At 42.1% G+C, this 22,370-nt stretch overlaps 1 long non-coding RNA gene across 1 annotated transcript; it reads right to left on the reverse strand.

Moving 5' to 3' along the window:
• Positions 1–1,157: 1,157 nt before the first annotated feature.
• LOC125523992 (uncharacterized) lies at positions 1,158–2,014 on the reverse strand. Its single transcript, XR_007290494.2, has 2 exons — positions 1,789–2,014; positions 1,158–1,380 (listed from the first exon to the last, which is right to left on the reverse strand). It is a non-coding gene; the product is annotated as an uncharacterized LOC125523992 (long non-coding RNA).
• Positions 2,015–22,370: the final 20,356 nt, after the last annotated feature.

Genomic DNA, 22,370 nt, shown 5'->3' on the forward strand with positions numbered 1-22,370 from the left:
CCGCCCCGCTCGCTCCAGCCCTTCCCACTACAAGGATCCGGGTCTATTGCAACAAAATCGTTTGTTGCAATACATGTCATTTCGTGGCGATAAGTACCTATTGCCACGAAACATCATTCGTTGGCAGCTGTTGCGACTGGACACATGGTAATAGGTTATTGCCACGAAAAAGCAACCGTGGCAATAAAGTGTGCTATTGCAACATCCATGTTGGAAGTTGCCACATGTTTTCCCGTGGCAACACTCACTTGATGCAACAATTATATTTGTGGAGATAGCTTTAATGCAACATGCAACGAATCGTGGCGCCTAATATCTCGTGGTGATAGACATTTGTGACAACAACCTATGCCAACGACGCCCGTTTCATGGCGCATTACTCTTCCGTGGCAATAGTCAACTGTGGCAATAAACTATGGCAACAATCCCTATTTTCGTGGCATTAGGCATGTTGCCACGACCCACTACACTTGTGGCAAAAAACTATGGCAACAATCCTTGTTTTCGTAGCATTAGGCATGTTGCCACGACCCACTACAATTGTGGCAATAAACTATGGCAACAATCCTTGGTTTCGCCGCATTAGGCATGTTGCCACGACCCACTACACTTGTGGCATTAATTTATGGCAACATTATTCCTGGATTTATTTCAGGATTTCCGGCGATGCACTTTCAGTGGGAGGAGACGTTCCCGTCGATGACGAGGCGCCTATGGTGACTTCGTAAATCTCAAGATGATATGCCGGCTCAGTCTCTCGGAGGTGCTCATAGGGGTAGGGTGTGCGTGTGTGCGTTCATAGGGATGAGTGTATGCGCGTGTTTATGAGCGCTTGTGTCTGTACTGATGCTCAAAAAAAACAAATATTCCTGTCGTCGTAATAAGAAATTGCAACATACTTGTTTTGGTGGTGATAAATAGGTATCACATCAGTTGAAATGTTTGTAGCGAGAAACTATTGCGACAATTTAAAATTTCCATGGTGATAGTCTATTTCAACAAAAATTACTTTGGTGGCGCCGAACAGTTATGGCGTCATGAAAAAATTTGTGGTTCCAGACAATATGAAGTGATCCGTTACAACATCCTAGTGCAACAAAATAGTAGGCATATCGACTGAGATATGACGCAAAAGTTTTTTTGGTGGTGCTAACATGTGGCAACCGAAAGTGGGTTGTAGCATATTGCAACTGTAAAAAAAATACATGCATTCAATTACAATATTCAAAACCATACGTATAATATGTAGATTCATAAAGTTCATAATTCCCGTAGCAAATATCCATCAAATGAAACTCAGATATAATTTAGCCATCCTAATTAATTGCAAAGACTAAACGGTCCGTGATCTAGAGTCCAGGCCAGCTAGTTCTTTGGATCCTGCAATCAAGAAATAAAAAAAGTTCTAGTTAATGAGTCCAACATAACATACACCATACAATTATTCCAGCCCCATAGTTAAAAGGAACTATCGCCAGACTAACTAGACTAATATTGTGTCAGTAAGCATGTAACTGAGGGATTAGAACAATCATACAAGTGTAAATGTCTAAAGCATAAGCACAAGTACATCTACTAAAAGGTTCTGCTACTGATTTAAGTTGTGACCCGATGTATAGTTTCAGTTAAGTTCATGTCCCTAGCTAGCACATATTCATTTTTTGTTTAAGTTGTGACTCGATGCAGCAACAACACATGGTGAAAGAGAAGAAACAGCTAGCTAGTTATGAACGCCAATGACGTATAAAATGCAAGTGAACATGAAGAGAAAGTAAGGTTGTGACTTACCATTGCTTTAAACATTCGAGAATTCCTTGTTGCAGCTTGTATGAGCGCATTTGAAGAAATAATAATTGGCCTTGAACTGGATTCTTATTAGGACTAGATCTCTATAAAAGTGTATTTTGCAAGTTTGGGTTACTATTTTCTTTGTCAATCCTTAGGCACCTGTAAATATAAGTGCACTTTTAGCAATGCAAGTAAGCAACATAAATCTTACAAGGTCGCAAGCATATGACTGTAATCACCTGTTGGGTTCCCATCTGCTGGCTCAATGCTACAAACTTTGTCATCATGTTTTTTTTCAAATTCCGGTCTTGATGTTCGCTCCTCTTCCAACAATCTTTCCCTTTCAGCATGCTCTTCTTTTAACCTCTCCTCAAGTTGTTCTCTCTCAGTACAATCCAAGTTAATCCTCTCTTGTGTGTTTGCACGTTCAGCTTGTAGTTGATCTTGTAATTCGTTGACCTGCTGGCTGAGCTCAGAGTTTTGCTGCTGGGTGGCTGCTGTAGCACGACCTTGCTCTTCAACCTGGATACGAAACCTTTGAGAACCAGTTGAAGGTTTGGCCATGTATCCGTACCCACAAGGCTGCGATGACTTGCATTTCAGAGTCTCTTTGTATGCGGTCTGGAAAATATAGTTTTTCTACTCACTTGAAAGTGGACCTTCAGTTTCAGTTTCTTTGTTTTGAACCTCTTGACGTGCTTTGTTCTAAAAATGAAAATAACAATTATAGGTACGACATCAATATTGACACTATATAAAAGATGAAACAAGAATAGCACGACCCAACGCATTAATAATCCCAGCTGATGATGAAACACACCGAATGCACATCATTGAATAACTATAGAATAACCAAAAGTCAGTGTACTTACGCAAACTTTCTAGGACTCTGTGTTAGACCATGTTCCGTCGTTCGTGTGGGTGAGTTCCAAGTTTCTCTGCAAGTAATATAACAATGAGATGCTTGAAACATGAAACCATATTTAGCAGCGAGGCATACATATTTAGTTAGACTCATACCTTCTCAAAGCTTACTTGCGAGTAAGTTTTTGATCCAATTTTATGTTTTGTCTTCTGTTTCTTACGGTTATCGGCGTTCTTTTGGCTGCATTCCTATCAATTTATTGAAACCAAATATAACCAGTCAGACAAGCCATTGTAGAAGCTGAAGATATTGTACTGAGTGTGTACCCAAATAGTGTAGTACAGTGTGGGCTTGTGCATGCACGGGTATGGATACAGTGTGGTCTTTTTTGTGTAAGTGAACATCAAAAGAGTAGAGCTAGCATGTGTTGGTGGTTCAGTGGAAAAGAGGGCATTTGTTGCCTTGAACACACACCCGAGTCTAGCTGCTCTGGTTCTTCTCTGTTCTGGCCCTGAGTCCACATTACATCTAGCACCTTCAGTGTGAGACCAAGCAACCAAATATAAAAGAGGGAGAGCAGGACACGCCCAACAATATTGACAATCTCTGAATAAGACTTAGTACATTGGCAATAGTTTCTGAAAAAATGTGAATGAACAATTATTGCAAAAAAGGAGGGAAAATACGACGATGGAGCGACTTATTGCAACATTATTGATGACTGAGGAAGAGCAGCGGTGCAGCATGTTTAGCCTTTACCTGGGCAATTACAATTCCACTTGTTGTCTGCCAAATTTGTTTAGAGCCCAAACCATTGATGCTGCGACCAGGTTCCAGTTTGATTTCTCTATAGTGCACATGTATTGGTTCTTTAATAATCAATGTAAATAAAGGCCCAGTTATATTTGCTTGTCTATGTTTCCTTTTGCAATCTGCAAGGAACTCAAATACAGCTGTGCATGTGCTCACGTGTTGTAGTTGATCAATAGTTAGAATTGCAAATTAGGAGCCACTTTAGTTGCAAGTATAGTTGACCAATAATCTCATACTTGCTGCTGGTGAACTGAATCAAAACATACTCTTGATTCCAAAAAAAATAACTTCGACCTGTGATAAGTGACCGCCTACCTGTGTATTTCTCTGCTTAGGACATCAAAATTTACTTGTATGCAATAATCCTATGAAAGATCGCTTTTGTCTAGTTGAAGTCCACTGAAAATGAGAAGATTTGCGATATAGCGTGAGGGTGAAAACACAGTGGCTAGCAAGAGCCATCTTTATTTGAACGGAAAAGCCATCAAAAGGTGGAAAGCTTCCCGGATAAGTAACTAATATTTCTCAATCCTAATCTAATTACTCCCTTGGTGCATGCTGCTTGACTTGTTGCTCCTGTCTTGGATTCTCTGGGTGAAAAACACATGTGAATTTATTTAATTGTTGACACATTGACAATAGCTGTTCTCCATCACGTATTAGTACTGCAGAATTGGTTTTGAATAAATTTCCTATTCTCTATTTCGTCCTAAGGGAACGTGGTCTTTGAACTGTGAAGGGGTTTATTAATTGGTTAACCATTGACATTGTCTGTTTTTCATCACGGATCACTACTGTTATATTTATGTTACCAAGAGTCGGTAGTACAGTTAAGGAAATCGCATGATTGAACTAGATAGAAAATAGGCAATCCCTGAACTAGATAGGTAATATTCTGTCTGTTTCAACTCTGTATGGTTTGCTGAAGAAAATAGGCAATCCCTGAAATAGATAGGTAATATTCTGTCTGTTTGAACTCTGTATGGTTGCTGAAGGACTCAGTGTGGTGTCTGAAGAATATTGATTACAGTTTCAAGTAGTGGCCCATGTCTTATTGCCATTTCAAAATACGTGATTCTACACAAGTTCAGTGAAAATCAGCCCGTTTTGTATTCCTGCTCATGAACTCCATATGCGGAAAACAGCATGAAGAAGATGATTATCATTTGTTATGTGCTCCCTTTGATTATACACTTCTCTCCTCGTGTACTCATTTTGTTATATATACTTGGGATACTTACGGAATACTTTCTGCCATTGTAGGTACTAAAAGAAAATTACTCACCATTGAAATGAGAAATGTATGGCTTTGTTCGCCTGACAAATATAGAAATTCATAAGGAACTAATCTCTTCTGCACTGTACATGAGGCGATACACAAGCTGATCTCATGAGGTGAAATGCAGGCTGAATCCTGGCTGATATGTGTATAGTTTAGTGGAGTAGCATCCTATTTTTTCCCAATGTATTTGACTTGATACTTACTCGAGTTTTGTTAGACATACTTCTGTAGTCCCCTTTGGGTAACGCGGGTGTGCACATAGTGAAAAGTTGACGTGATCCAGATATTGTTTAGTCTTTTGAAAGGCGGTGCGTATATTGGTACAGAAAAAGCCTAGATTGTACTGATTTTGGCACGCAAGCATATAGTTTTTAGGAGTATACTAACTTGTAAGCCTTTGATCTTTCTTTTGAAATTACATTTTCTCTCGTCATTATTTCTGACAAAAACATGTTTATTTATGTGGCATAATTTTGGTCTCATCTGGTCATTCTGATAGTTCTTATGTTGGGGCAAGTCTTACGTTGCAGTCTCACAAGGTTGATGTCTATAGATTGCTGCAATTTATCATGCCTTAAATATGTTACTTATGTCAGACGTCAGCCCTATATCTATGTTACAGTGTGTAATAAGAAAGTTACAAGAGTAATTTTGCTTTTGGGGTTATAAAATGTGGGCTGGCTTCTAGCCAAAAAAAGGAAAATGTGGGCTGGCTCGAATGGGCGCACACAATATTTTCTTACTTTAGGCTCGCAGCTTTTTTTACTTTGGTGCCTGGCTGGTCAGAATGGGTGAAGGAAGTTTTCTTTAGCTTTCTTGCAGCTTTTCTTACGGTGGTGGTTATCCAAAATCATGTTGCTGGAAGCCCATGGACGGGCTGGCTCTGGATGGTGCGCTCTATCGGTGGGGTGAGGAATAAGCATTCTTCACCCAGGGTGACAAATAGCGCGACCCATCCTGTCTAACAATACGACATTGTGCAGGAAGTAATCCATGACAAATCAGACAACTAAACTATGTAGAGAAGCGTGTTGTACCTTGGGTGAGAGAATTTTGGATGCTATACATTTTTATTAACAGCACATAAATACATACAATCACATCAAGAAAGATACAGAAAAATTAGGAAGGAAGAGAAAGTGAGAATTTGCTGCCCAGTGCTCATGACTCACCTTGGTGAGAAGGGCAGTGAGCTTGCTGTCTTTCCGGTGCCGAGGATGACCTTGCTACCGGAGGAGGTTAGTAGGGCGAGTGGAGGAGATCCTGGCGGTGCAAGAAACCCTAAAGTGAAGGGCGTCCGCGAGCAAGCGCACGTACCTTCAAGTTGTGGTACCACCGATGTCCACTTTGCAAGATATCTGACTAAAATACAACGTAGGTGCAATTTGTGGTACCAACTGTGTTAATACCTCTATGAACTAGTACGCCCCTTTAACCGGATCCTGAGAAATAGTATAATAAATAAATGAAAAAAATTAGGGGCACTGTAGAGAATATCGTTGCAATATCCTGCTCCTTTTTTCACAACACTAGAGGATGGTTGCAATATGTTGTACGTATTACCATGGATGCACAAGTTGTCGCAATATGTAATAGTTATTGCAACACAACGAAAGTGAGGCAAAAAATCGCCCTATTACAACCAATACATGTTTTGTTGCAATAAGAAGCCGTGTATTTTGCAACAGCATCTATGGCTAGCGCCACATATCAGAATTGTTGCAATATATATCTAAATATTGCCACGAAGATTTACTTTGTTGTAATACCTAGTCTTTATTGCAACAAAATGATCAATTCACGCAACGGGACACAACTGTCGCAATATCACTACCATATTGCAACGCTAATGCAGCTTGTGGCAATACATGGCTTCTATTGCAAAAAAGTGAGTACCTAGCACGATGAAACGAAACTGTGGCAATATGTAGATCCTATTACCACGAACTAGAATTTTGTGGTAATATAGCATTTTATTGCAACGAAAGAGATTTGTGGCAATAAATTTTGTTGCAATAAACCGGAATCCTTGTAGTGTAGGTTCACCAAGTGCATCTCTCCAATACATAAAAGTGCGGCAAGTAATATAATCATGTGGAGAAAACACAGAATGAAATTTTTCACGCTCATGTTAAACATACGGATGTGTTGATTCTACATAGGCAGTACGTCCAAATATATTAGACTGAGATACCCTTTGCATCTTATAGCAAAATAGCATGTCCCTTAGATCGAGATCCCTCTGCACCATCTGAACTTTAAGTGTAAACCCATGTAATTACTGTAAGCAAGATGATATATTGTTAGTTATGAGATCCAAATGAATAATCTAATAAACCTTTATCCTCAATGGCAACAATTCAATACAAGTGTTTCCAGTTTCTGATACTGCGCTAGTTTATTTGCAAGATTGAACTTGAGTAATGCACATCTCTCCGACTACTGAGTACTTATCTAGATTGGCCAAGAATAAACAAGCAACCGGAAGAAATATACACCTATAGGTTAAATATAAAGGCACCATGAATATAAACATAAAAAAATAATTCATCACATGATCTACAACACTGCTAAAAATACATCAGACGGTGGCACCTCGGCTCAAAGAACCGGATCTGCCCTTCATACCAGCCGAAGGATTTGAATCTTCTGTTACACGGTACAAATTGACATCATGCACGACCAGAATATATTACAACACACAGGGTACATGGGTACGATATTAGAACTCTTAGCGAGGCAAAGACGGCACTACACGCTTTACAGGAAATGGAAGCTACTCTCGCTTGAATGGAATAGCTCTCTCATGCGAGATTGAGCCGGCTTGTTTTTCTGGGGTTTTTTTTTTTCGCGAGCAAACACTTCACTGGTTCGTTCCAACTTTGAGATCGTTGCTTCACATGTTTCATTCGCTCCGATAGTTTCTTTGTGTCTTTGTTTCTTTTTTTTATTTCTTTGTTCTTTTCCTGTTTACTTTGGCTTTTTTTTCTTTTTTTTCACCGGTTTCTTCATTTCTTTATTTGTTTTTATGGGTGTTTTATATTTTCATTATTTTCATATCGTTTTTCTTCATTTTTCACGCTTCTTACCTAGTTTTTCAGTTTTTTCATGAGTTTCTCCATTTTCTCTTGTGTTCTTTGTTTTTTGTCGGTTTTCACTGTTTTTTTCGTTTTTCTTCTTCTTCTCTTCAGTTTTTTCTTTTCTCTGTTTTCCTGATTTCTCTTGTTTCTTTTTTCACTTTATTTTTTTCGTTTCCCTCAGTTTTTATTACACATTCAACACTTCTCATATTCATCAGACAAAAATTATATGCATGTTTAACATTTTAAATACACGATTTTACCTTTTTCATAAAAAATGTACATTTTTGGTATAGATCTAATACATTTTTCGAAAATGTTTAATTTTTTTCAAATACAAGTTTAATATTTTTTGAATACATGATCAACATGTTTCCTGACATTTTAACATTTTTCAAATGCTTCTTTAATATTTTTAAATAAAATATTGACATTTATTGAATACATGTTCAAGATTTTTTCTATACACGTTTAACTTTTTTTCAAATGCTTGGTTAACTTTTTTTAATACATGGTCAACATTATTTTCGATACATATTTAACATTTTTCAAATGACTGATCAACATTTTTCCAAATGCAAGATTAACATTTTCTGAATACATGGTCAACATTTTTTCTATACACATTTAACAGTTTTCAAACTCTTCATTAACATTTTTTAAATACTTGTTCAATATTTTTTAAATACCTGATTAACATTTTAAAATTCATGATCAACTTTTTTCACAGACATTGTATATATTTTATATACATTTTTGGTATACATGGTTAACATTTTTTCGAAGAACATTTAACATTTTTCAAACGCTTGATTACCTTTTTAAAAATACTTGTTTAACATTTTTATAAATGATTGATTAATGTTTTTGAAATACATAATGATTTTTTTCACACGCTTTGTATATTTTTTGTATACATTTTTGGTATACATGGTCAACATTTTTCTATACATATTTAACATTTTTCAAATGCATGGTTAACATTTTCAAAACATGATGTAAAATATATTTTTATAATATATCAGCTCTGTAAAGAAATATAAGGGCGTTTAGATCACTACTTTAATGATCTAAGTGCTCTTATATTTCTTTACGAAGGGAGCATATGTTTATAGTTTTTGGAAGTGTAAACAAAAGTTAAATAACAAATAAATCCAAAAATGAAAAAAGTGAAAAAATAATAGAAAGAATGAGGATGTGACCTCCAGCGCACCTGGGCCTGCCCACCTCGCACTGCCCTTGACATGAGGGTTCCCTTCGTCTCACTATAAGCGAGACATAGGGGCGCCCCAACGTTGGAGACAAATGAAGAGGAGCGATGCTTCTGTTAGTTTTTATGCACTGATTTTTTTCTGTTATTTTTGATGATTGCACAAGCTGTCCCAGTATTTGCTATGACTACTTTCAACATACCAAAGAAAAATTTGAAAGGTATACATGATGCTATAGTTGGATATTGGTAGGGTGATGATCAAGATAAGAAACGGATCCACTAGATGGCGTGGTGGTCATTGTGCATACCTAAATTAAGTGGAGGTATGGGCTTCCGTCACTTACATTGTTTTGATGTAGCCATGCTTGCAAAGCAATGCTGGAGGTTGTTAAGAGAGTCCGGATTCCTTATGTTCTTCTATCCCAAGGACGGAATATTTTCCTGATGGGATTCTTTTGAAAGCTAAACTGAAAAGTGGATCATCATTCACATGAAAAAAATATTATGTCAGGTCTTGAAGCTTTCCAGAAGGGCTATATGGAGGGTTGGGGATGGAACACAAATTGATATCTGGAGTGATAACTGGTTACGACCAGTAAATCCTAGTCTACGAGTTTTAACTCCTAAAGGTAGGAATTTAGTGCAAAAAGTTTGTGATCTGATCAATCCAGTCTTGGGTCAATGGGATGAGGAGCTCGTTAGGGATATTTTTGGCCAATTAATGTTGAATCTATACTGTCAATTCCGCTAGTGGATGATTGTGAGTATTTTGTTGCATGTCACAATTGAAAAACATGCATATTTTTAGTAAAATCGTCCTACTATGGTGAGTGGAACCGTAAGTTTAGAAGAAGTTAAGCCAGTGATCATGACACTGGACGAGCAGGAGATAGGAAGGTTTGGAGGAATTTATGGGCATCTACTGTGGCACCAAAAGTGTAAGTTTTTGGTTGGAGAGCACTGAAAGAATCTATCCCGTGTGTGGGTATATTAGCACGTAGACACGCCGTTCATTCGAGTCAATGCCCTTTTGGGTCCACTGGGATATGAAGATTTGAAGCATATCCTTTTTTACTTGTACTAGAGCAAGGTGCATTTGGAAGGAATTAGGAGTAAAAGAAGAGGTAGAAGTGTCTTTGTGTGCCGACATATCTAGAGCCGTTGTGTCGGAGGAGCTTTTAAAAAACAACCATTCAGCGCCCTCATGCCAAGAAGTTCGCATACGAGAGCTAGTTCTCAATACCGCTTGGTATATTTGGTGGGAGAGTAGTGAAGCAACACATGGAGAGGAGCTCCAGCCAATCAAACGATCTATGATGTCAACTAGTATTTTATAACTTAATTATATCAGAAGCGGGAAGAAAAAAAAAGCTCAAAGGCCTTGAGTGAGATGGCATAAACCCCATGAAGGGATGTGCATGGTGAATGTGGATGCTTCTTTCAATCAGAAAACCCATGTGACCCCTTCAGGCGGGGTGGTGATTAGACTCTAATGAAGGATTTGTGGCCCCTTGATGCTTCAGAATTTAAGGAGCACCGGATGTACTTATGGTTGAAGCTACTGCTGCTCGAGATGGTGTAAGATTTGCTCAGCAAATGGGGCATTACAAGGTTATTCTTCAGTCCGACAATGAGCAGGTAATGTCGACTCTTATCTCATGGGGGGTTTTTTGTGACTGCAAGTTCAGCAATTTTCCATGGCTGCATGCTACATGCAAGTGCCTTTGACTATATTTCCTATGAGTTATGCCCTAAGGAAGCAAATGTGGCAGCACATGAGATAGCTAGATCGTTTTTGTTTTATTTACATTTTTTTACCATGGTCAATGAACCCCCTACATTTCTCAAGCAGTGGCTTATAAATAAAGTGATGATTTTTGATAAGAAATAAAAAGCCCTCGGGCTTGTTGGTAAAAAACAAGAGAGCGATTTGGCTGCTACCTGGGCCAACATACTAATTGGGCTGCTACCATGCTACGATGCTACACTACTATGGACCTTAAGGCTTGCCGCTGGCCGATTAGTGACAGCGACTGGTTGAGAAATTTCTTAAAAAAAAGCAACTGGTTGAGGAGCGCTCTTTTAGGAGCCTCCGCAACGATGCCACTTATCACGCTTTGAGTGCTCCCTCCAAAAATAAAATATTTTTACGCACGCGTTTTTAGCTTTTTAGATGATTTTTTTGGGGGAGAGGGCTCAACTTTTCGGTTATCTACCGGTATTTCTTAGCTTTTTTCGAAAAGAAATTGCACGAAAAACTGTATTTTTTTTCATGAAGGCATGGTTTTTCTTTCGCGAGGCACGAACACGCCTCTCGAAAATGGGAAAAACAAGTTTTTTCTTTTTTTTCTTCCATGACAGGCATGGCTTTGTTTTTGCGAGAGGCACGGCTGTGCCTCTCGAAAACGAAAACGAAACATGTTTTCTTTTCTTTTTCTTTCATAAGAAGTACGGTTTTGCTTATGTGAGAGGCACAGTTTTGCTTCCGCAAGAGGCATGACCATGCAACTCGGAAACAGCTTTTGGAATGGGAAAAAACGTGCTCCCATTTTGTTTTTTCATCCAGTTTTTTTGTCAAAACCTATCAACAGGGGATCTAGTTTTAAAGATCTCAACACGAGGAATTCAACGGTGAAAACCGCTCGAAATTTGGACACACGATTTAAGAGATAAAACGTTTTGAATAAACAGATCTACGAAAAAATGGAAAACTGCCAGGTTGCAACAAGTGGCGCACATGCAACACACCACTTGTCACAACCTAGGGACGGGGGAGTGATATTTGGAAGGAGTACTCCTCAATTTATGATTTCGCCGTTCGCTCCCCTGCAAACGTTGTGAGCTCCGCCACCGTTTCCCCCTCTCCCCGCGCTCGTCCGCGTCCTCTAACCACCACGGCCATCGAAGCCAAAGCTCGCCGCCGCCACCGCACGTTGCCGTCGTGGCCACAGCCACGTTGGGTCGCAACCGAGCACGCCTTCGTCTTCCACGCACTCGCAGGAGCCTGTAGCACCCCCGCATGCCCCTCGCCGTGCCTGCTAGCGACTAGTTCAACCTCGCCCGAACTCCGGCTGCCGCGGACATGCTCGCCGCCGTCGTTTCTGGCCACCCCAACTCCGACTACTACCACCACTCGACGCGGCTCACTCCCCACAACATGTAGATGGTCTCCGCCGTCCTTTTGGTCGCCGGAGTGCAAAACCCGAGCCCTCCGCCAGGTCTGGCCTCGCCGGCGGCTAAACGCCGGCGAGTTTGACTCTGTTTGACCCTATGTGGGCCCAGGTTGACTTCCCCCCTGAGTCTATGACAGGTGGGGCCGGCCTGCTAATTAGTTTAGGATTAGTTTTAACTAATTTTAATTAGTTTAGTCACTGACATGTGGGCCCAGGTCCCACTAACAGTTAATTAGCACTAACATAATTCTGTTAATTAGCTGAGACACTGACAAACAGGGCCCACCAGTCAGGTTTGACCTGGCCGACCCAGTTGACCTGCTGACGTCACACCTATGTCATGCTGACGCATTAATTCAATTACTGGAATTATTCTGATATAGGAAATTCCAGAAAATAGCCAAAACTTCTAAAAATCATAGAAAATCAACCATAGCTCCAAATCAAACAAGTTATATATGAAAAATGATCAGAAAAATTCTATTTGTCCATCTGTAATGGTTTCATGCATGACAAAACAAGTTAACCTTGATTTTTAAGCAGAATAAGATAATGCACTAATAAGGCTATGTTAAATGAGCTAACATTTGAATCTTTGATTCAAATGAGTTCATCCCTTTCTGTTTTAGCTTGCATTAGTCCAAGACACTTTCATCTTGCCATGTCATAGCATGCATCATATTGTTGCATATTGTCATGTGTTGATTATGTTCGGTGTGCCTTTCGTGGTAGGTTCTGCCTCCGAGGATAACCCCGAGTATCCGTCTGAAGGGCAGTACCCTACTACCACTACATCAGGCAAGCAACCCATTGATCATTCCGATACAAACCCATGTTCTCGCTTCTGCTCTTGTTTACTGCATTAAGACAACGCGATTCAAACTACTGTGTGCTACGGTAGTTGAACCCTTATCCTCTGCATGACCTGTCATTGCCACAATAACTAGATGAAACCCACTAGCATGTGTAGGAGTTGATTGAGATCTGTATGTGTTTCCTACCTTGCTATGCCTGCTATGCTTAGAGTTGTGTCAGGTCTGGTCCATCTGGGTGATGGGCTAGAGTGAAATGATTATATCGGTAATGTGAGGGATGTGTTGAACTTGATTTGGTAAAGGTATCGATGAGAGGCCATGTAGGAGTACATGGTGGGTTGTTTCATTGAGGCCGTCCATAAGAACTGAGAGCTGTATGTGTGATTTAAGATGTAGTTACTACCATACATTGGGCCCGAAACCAATGGACCCTCTCGGCTTCTTAATCACCCTAGTACTCTGTCCAGGAGTTGCAAATAGTTTCTGGTGTTTGTAGGTTATGTGTTGGCGGCTGTGTGTAGCGCTAACCCTAGCGGTGGGCTATGTTGCGGTAGATACACCGTGGCACGGTGTACCGAGTCACCCGTTTGGTGTCTCGGGAACCCTGTTCACATCGTTCGGGGCCGTATGTGGAAACCTTGGCCGGACTCCCTGCGGATGGAACCTGGATAGGCGATAAACATGGACTAGAGGCTTGAGTGCTTAGGTAGGCCGTGGCCGACACCCTCGTTGGGATTCCGCTTGAAGGTTGCCGAGTACATGTCGTGTAAACGGCGGTAAGTGGTGAAAGCGTGTATGAACAAGTACACCCCTGCAGGGTATAAAACTATTCGAATAGCCGCGTCCGTGGTAAAGGACTACTTGCTTGCCTATACAGTTCATAGACAAGTTAATGGATACTACTAAAAGACTCAAGATAAGTGTGAGTACCGAGGATAGCCCTCTCGTAGGATGACGAGGGAGGATCCCCGGTGGAGTATTGTGTTGGTGAGTAGTGGACTCGTGTGCGAAAACTATTTTTACTAGAGAAGTTCCGTAGGATAGCTTAGCCAAGAGTCAAAGCTAGCTTGCTGCAATAACCCCACCACCTTCTTGAGAATGAGCATGTATAGTAGGATCTGATGTAAGACTTGCTGAGTACCTTTGTACTCATGTTTGCTTAATTACTGCTTTCAGACGACAATACCGCCCCCTCCAATGGGTTTTATGTAGACCTTGATGTCGACGAGTGACTAGCCACCCAGGTGGTGATCCTGGCCATGGAGGGCCCTATGTAGATAGAGAGGCTTCGAGAAGCCTTCTTGCTTTCTAGTGTCTGTACTCAGACTATTTGCTTCCGCATGTGCTTGTATGCTTGTATGACTTGAGTGTCGGGTCATGTGACCCCTACCTTTATGAACATGTTATGTATGGCTCTCTGGAGCCTTTAAATAAAGTACTTGAGTCGTAGAGTTTTGTTGTGATGCCGTGTTGTATGTACTCATATCGGGCATATTGTGTGTATGATTGAAATGCTTGGTATGAGTGGGATCCGACAATCTAGTTGTTTATCCTTGGCAGCCTTTCTTATGGGGAAATGTAGTATAGTGTTCCTCGAGCCATAGTAGTCCGCTACAGCCCGGTTCACCGGAGTCCTGCTAGCCCAGCACTACTGCTTAGGACACTTGACTGGCCGGCATGTGTTTCACTTCGTTCCTATGTCTGTCCCTTCGGGGAAATGTCATGCGGTGACATCCGGAGTCCTGCCTAGCCTGCTACAGCCCGGGTTCCCCGGAGTCCTGTTAGCCCAGTGCTACAGCCCGGATTCACTCGCTGATGACCGACATGCTCGATGTGATTCATGTATGCCTGTCTCCATAGGTCTGCGCCGCTTTGGGTTCACGACTAGCCATGTCGGCCCGGGTTCTCTGTCATATGGATGCTAGCGACACTATCATATACGTGAGCCAAAAGGCGTAAACGGTCCCGGGCCATGGTAAGGCGACACCCATGGGGATACCGTGCGTGAGGCCGCAATGTGATATGATGTGTTACCGGCTAGATCGATGTGACTTGGAATCGGGGTCCTGACAGGCGTAGGATTGAAATTTCCTCTATACGCATTGTTACCAAAATTGTTCCTACCAACAAAATTCACATCCATAGATTCATTATTATTCTCAATCAAAGTAGACAATGGCATATCATTAAGATCATAAGAAACTCTCTTATTAGCAAATAATTTCATAAGTTCATCCATCTTTCCACTCAAAACATTAATTTCTTCTATCGCATGCACCTTTTTATTAGTAGATCTTTCAGTATGCCATTGAGAATAATTAACCATAATATTATCTAGGAGTTTAGTAGCTTCTCCTAAGTGACTTCCATAAAAGTGCCTCCCGCCGCCGAATCTAAAAGATTTCTAGAAGCAAAATTCAATCCGGCATAAATTTTTTGTATAATCATCCACAAATTTAAACCATGAGTGTGGCAATTACGTATCATTAATTTCATTCTCTCCCAAGCTTGTGCAACATGTTCATGATCAAGTTGCTTAAAATTCATAATATCGTTTCTAAGAGAGATGATCTTAGCGGGAGGAATATACTTAGAGATAAAAGCATCTTTGCACTTGTTCCATGAATCAATACTATTTTTAGGCAAAGACGAAAACCAAGCTTTAGCACGATCTCTAAGCGAAAAAGGAAATAGCTTCAATTTAACAATATCATTATCCACATCTTTCTTATTTTGCATGTCACACAAATCAATAAAGCTATTTAGGTGGGTAGCGGCATCTTCACTAGGAAGGCCGGAAAACAGATCTTTCATGACAAGATTCAGCAAAGCAGTATTAATTTCACAAGATTCAGCATCGGTAAGAGGAGCAATCGGAGTGCTAATAAAATCATTGTTGTTGGTATTGGTGAAGTCACACAATTTAGTATTATCTTGAGCCATCGTGACAAGCAAGCAAACTAACACACAAGCAAACAAAAAGCAAGCAAACAAAAAGAGGCAAATAGAGAGGGAGGATAGAGAGAGAGGGCAAATAAAATGGCAAGGGTGAAGTGGGGGAGAGGAAAACGAGAGGCAAATGGAAAATAATGTAATGCGGGAGATAAGGGTATGTGATGGGTACTTGGTATGTTGACTTTTGTGTAGACCTCCCTGGCAACGGCGCCAGAAATCCTTCTTGCTACCTCTTGAGCACTGCGTTGGTTTTCCCCGAAGAGGAAGGGATGATGCAGCAAAGTAGCATAAGTATTTCCCTCAGTTTTTGAGAACCAAGGTATCAATCGAGTAGGAGGCTACACGCGAGTCCCTCGCACCTGCACAAAACAAATAAATCCTCGCAACCAACGCAAATAGGGGTTGTCAATCCCTATAGGGACACTTATGAGAGTGAGATCTCATAGATATGATAAGATAATATTTTTGGTATTTTTATGATAAAAGATGCAAAGTAAAATAAAGTCAAAGTAAATAGCAAAGCAAATAACTAAGTAGTAGGAGATCAATATGATAAAGATAGACCCGGGGGCCATAGGTTTCACTAGTGGCTTCTCTCAAGAGCATAAGTATTCTACGGTGGGTGAACAAATTACTGTTGAGCAATTGACAAAATTGAGCATAGTTATGAGAATATCTAGGTATGATCATGTATATAGGCATCACGTCCGAGACAAGTAGACCGACTCCTGCCTACATCTACTACTATTACTCCACTCATCGACCGCTATCCAGCATGCATCTAGAGTATTAAGTTAAAAACAGAGTAACGCCTTAAGAAAGATGACATGATGTAGAGGGATAGACGCATGCAATATGAAGAAAAACCCATCTTGTTATCCTCGATGGCAACAATACAATACGTGCCTTGCTGCCCTTACTGTCACCGGGAAAGGACACCGCAAGATTGAACCCAAAGCTAAGCACTTCTCCCATTGCAAGAAGGATCAATCTAGTAGGCCAAACCAAACTGATAATTCGAAGAGACTTGCAAAGATAACCAATCATACATAAAAGAATTCAGAGAAGAGTCAAATATTATTCATAGATAGAATTGATCATAAACCCACAATTCATTGGGCTCAGCAAACACACCACAAAAAGAAGACTACATCGAATAGATCTCCACAAGAGAGGGGGAGAACATTGTATTGAGATCCAAACAGAGAGAAGAAGCCATCTAGCTACTAACTATGGACCCGTAGGTCTGAGGTAAACTACTCACACTTCATCAGAGAGGCTATGGTGTTGATGTAGAAGCCCTCCGTGATCGATGCCCCCTCCGGCGGAGCTCCGGAACAGGCCCCAAGATGGGATCTCGTGGATACAGAAAGTTACGGCGGTGGAATTAGGGTTTTTGCTCCGTATCTGATTGTTTGGGGGTACGTAGGTATATATAGGAGGCAGGAGTACGTCGGTGGAGCAACAGGGGGCCCACGAGGTGGAGGGTGCGCCTAGGGTAGGCAGGCGCGCCCCCCTACCTCGTGGCCTCCTGTTTCTTTTCTTGACGTAGGGTCCAAGTCTCTCTGGTCTTATTCGTTGAGAAAATTATGTTCCCGAAGGTTTCATTCCGTTTGGACTCCGTTTGATATTCCTTTTCATCAAAACCCTAAAATAGGCAAAAAAAAACAGCAATTCTGGGCTGGGCCTTCGGTTAATAGGTTAGTCCCAAAAATAATATAAAAGTGGATAATAAAGCCTAACAATGTCCAAAACAGTAGATAATATAGCATGGAACAATCAAAAATTATAGATACGTTGGAGACGTATCAAGGTTCTATGTGTTGGTTGAATAGATGAATCTGAAATTGTGTGATGCATATCGTATAATCATACCCACGGATACTTGAGGTGACATTGGAGTATCTTGGTGACATTAGGGTTTTGGTTGATTTGTGTCTTAAGGTGTTATTCGAGTATGAACTCTAGGGCTATTTGTGACACCTATAGGAATAGCCCAACGGATTGATTGGAAAGAATAACTTTGAGGTGGTTTCATACCCTACCATAATCTCTTCATTCGTTCTCCGCTATTAGTGACTTTGGAGTGACTGTTTGTTGCATATTGAGGGATAGTTATATGATCCAATTATGTTATTATTGTTGAGGGAACTTGCACTAGTGAAAGTATGAACCCTAGGCCTTGTTTCAACGCATTGCAATACCGTTTACGCTCACTTTTATCATTAGTTACCTTGCTGTTTTTATATTTTCAGATTACAAATACTCATATCTACTATCCATATACCACTTGTATCACCATCTCTTCGCCGAACTAGTGCACATATACAATTTACCATTGTGTTGGGTGTGTTGGGGACACAAGAGACTCTTTGTTATTTGGTTGCAGGATTGCTTGAGAGAGACCATCTTCATCCTACGCCTCCTACGGATTGATAAACCTTAGGTCATCCACTTGAGGGAAATTTGCTACTGTCCTACAAACCTCTGCACTTGGAGGCCCAACAACGTCTACAAGAATAAGGTTGTGTAGTAGACATCAGTTCGCAAGTACCAAGTGATTCATAATCAAGTGATTACCGAGGTCCATCAGAATGGAGTTTCTTCATGTGCTTTACACCAATATGACCCAAACGGCAATGCCACAAATAAGTTGCACTATCATTATCAACTCTGCATCTTTTGGGTTCAATACTATGAACATGTGTATCACTACTATCAAGATTTAGTAAAAATAGACCACTCATCAAGGGTGCATGACCATAAAAGATATTACTCATATAAATAGAACAACCATTATTCTCTGATTTAAATGAATAACCATCTAGCATCAAACAAGATCCAGATATAATGTTCATGCTCAACGCTGGCACCAAACCACAATTATTTAGCTCTAAAACTAATCCCGAAGGTAGATGTAGAGGTAGCGTGCCGACGGCGATCACATCGACTTTGGAACCATTTCCCACGCACATCGTCACCTCGTCCTTAGCCAATCTTCGCTTAATCCATAGCCCCTGTTCCGAGTTGCAAATGTTAGCAACTAAACCAGTATCAAATACCCAGGCACTACTGCGAGTATTACTAAGGTGCACATCATTAACATGTATATCAAATATACCTTTCACTTTGCCATCCTTCTTCTCCGCCAAATACTTGGGGCAGTTCTGCTTCCAGTGACGAGTCCCTTTGCAGTAGAAGCACTCAGTCTCAGGCTTAGGTCAAGACTTGGGTTTCTGCACTTGAGCAGCAACTGGCTTGCTGTTCTTCTTGAAGTTCCCCTTCTTCCCTTTACCACTTTTCTTGAAACTGGTGTTCTTGTTGACCATCAACACTTGATGCTCCTTCTTGATTTCTACCTCCGCAGCCTTTAGCATTGCGAAGAGCTCAGGAATCGTCTTATCCATCCCTTGCATATTATAGTTCATCACGAAGTTCTTGTAGCTTGGTGGCAGTGATTGAAGAACTCTGTCAATGACACTATCATCAGGAAGATTAACTCCTAGCTGATTCAAGTGGTTGTGGTACTGAGGGAGTCTTGGACTAAGGGGTTCTCAGGCGTCCGGCCTGTTAGCCATGGGCCAGACTGATGGGCTGTGAAGATACGAAGACCGAAGACTGTACCCGTGTCCGGATGGGATTCTCCTTGGCGTGGAGGGCAAGCTTGGCGACCGAACATTTAGATTCCTTTCTTTGTAACCGACCTTGTGTAACCCTAGATCCCCCCGGTGTCTATATAAACCAGAGGGCTTAGTCCGGAGAGGGGAGAGACTCATTACCATAGTTATACAGGTTAGACTTCTAGGGTTTAGCCATTACGATCTCGTGGTAGATCAACTCTTGTAATACTCATATGCATCAAGATCAATCAAGAAGGAAGTAGGGTATTACCTCCATAGAGAGGGCCTGAACCTGGGTAAACATCGTGTCCCCTATCTCCTGTTACCATCGACCTTAGGCGCACAGTTCGGGACGTCCTACCCGAGATCCGCCGGTTTTGACACCGACATTGGTGCTTTCATTGAGAGTTCCACTGTGCCGTCGATGAAAGGTTTGATGGCCCCTTAAATCGTCGATAGTGACGCTGTCCAAGGAGAAACCTTCCTCCCCGGACAGATCTTCGTGTTCGGTGGCTTCGTGCTGCGCACCAACTCGATTGGCCACCTGGAGCAGATCGATAGCTACGCCCCTGGCCATCAGGTCAGATTTGGGAGCTTGAATTATGTTGCGGACATCCGTGGAGATTTGATCTTCGCCGGATTCAAGACCGGGCGACCGCTCCTGCTCACCTTGACAAACATGACCTAAATCTGTCGTTAGACCACATCCAGGAGATAGCTCCTGTGACCACTCTGGCCTTAGATCCAGAGCACGCTGTGGCATCCAAGGATTGGAGGCTCAACCCCACCACGGAGGCCACAGATTCCCCGGCGTTGGAGCCGCACATGGACTTAACCTCACGCAATGCTCATGTCACCGGAACTCCGGACTCTTCTCTGAGTATAAGTTCCGAACCATGTGAGTCCGTGGATACCGAACTTCATCGCTTATCAATCTTCGAGTTCAGCGCCGCAGACATCTGGCGATGTGCTGAACTCATTAAAGAACTTGTCCTTGGCGGGGGACTCACAGCCGAACTATGTACGGTTCGAACTAGAGGCTGATGATGGGGAATTTTGCTTCCCACCCGCCAACCACTTCATAGCCACCGTCAAGGATTTAACCGACATGTTTGACCATGGCTCCGAAGACATCGCCAGTACGGACGACGATGCCGACAAGGAGCAAGGCCAAAACCCTCCATTCACTGGACGACGGACGGCCACTCTTTCTACGACGTATACATGGTGGACACGCCTGAAAAAACTAACAACGATGACAAAGAGGATCCAATTGAGGATGAACCTCCTGAGAGACAGCCCAAGCGCCAGCTTCCTCGATGCCGCTCTAAGTCACGCTGTTCCAAAGACTGCAGTATAGGCACCGGAAAAAATAATACTCTGGACGATGCCGAAAATAATGAAGACCCCGTCAAGGTAACCTCCGAACAGGGGGAACGGGAAAATGGGCAAGTTAGCCCTGATGAACAGGCCATACACGGAGACTCAGAGGACAATAATTATCTTTCGCTCTCTGAGGAAGAGGAGAGCCTTGGAAACGAGGATTTCATCGTGCATGAGGAACCTCTCGAGCAGGAGCGCTTCAAACTCCGGCTAATAGCCACTGCAAGGAGCCTGAAAAAGAGGCAGCTGCAGCTTCAAGCGGACCAAGATCTGCTCAATCATAGATGGACCGAAGTCCTGGCCGCTGAAGAATACGGCCTTAGTGGCCCAGCCAAAAGCTACCCGAAGCGTAGATTGCTACCTTAGTTTGATGACGAGGCGCTGGAGCCCGTACCATCATCGCACAATGTGATAGGTCAACCACAACTTGGTCCAGACAAAGCGGCAACCCAAGCCGAACACCAGACCGCCCCACCTCACCGTAAAGGCAAGAATAAAACAACTCGGAGTTGTACATACGACTTTCGACATGACTTGGACAATAGAGCAGGACACGCAAGATCGATCTACGAATCGCGAGGACGTGCCCCGACACGCGACGACGGCTACCTATGCGGACGTGACAAACCTAGCCACGCCCGGGCCGAAAATCGCAAATGGACTCCATCAGAGGTACGTCGCAGTGTGGTCCAACATAGAGGCGCCGCGCACCCTCTTTGCTTCACAGATGAAGTAATGGAGCATGAATTCCCAGATAGGTTCAAACCCATGAATATCGAATCATACGATGGAACAACGGATCACGCGGTATGGATTGAGGACTTCCTCCTCCATATCCACATGGCCCGCGGAGATGACCTTCATGCCATCAAATACCTACCACTAAAACTCAAAGGACCAGCTCGATACTGGTTAAATAGTCTGCCGGAAAATTCTATTGGCAACTGGGAAGATTTGGAAGACGCCTTTCGCGACAACTTCCAAGGAACATATGTCCGGCCACCGGACACTGATGACTTAAGTCACATTGTCCAGCAACCCGGAGAGTCAGCCAGGAAGCTCTAGACTAGGTTCTTAGTTAAAAAGAACCAAATCATCGACTGTCCGGACGCGGAAGCCCTTGCAGCCTTCAAACACAGCGTCCGGGATGAATGGCTTGCACGCCACCTCGGTCAAGAAGGACCTAAATCCAAGACAGCCCTTACCGCTCTGATGACTCTCTTTTGCACGGGAGAAGACAGCCGGCTCGCTTGTAGAAGCAATATCACCAGTGACTCGGGCACTTCTGAAATGCGAGACGGCAATGACAAGCCATGACGAAGCAAACACAACAGTCGCAATGATAATGAAAGATCAAGCGACACCACGGTCAATGGCGGATTC

This window comes from Triticum urartu, chromosome 7A (genome assembly GCF_056163025.1).
Source record: "Triticum urartu cultivar PI428250 chromosome 7A, HENAU_Tu73, whole genome shotgun sequence".
Taxonomy (NCBI): Eukaryota; Viridiplantae; Streptophyta; class Magnoliopsida; order Poales; family Poaceae; genus Triticum; species Triticum urartu.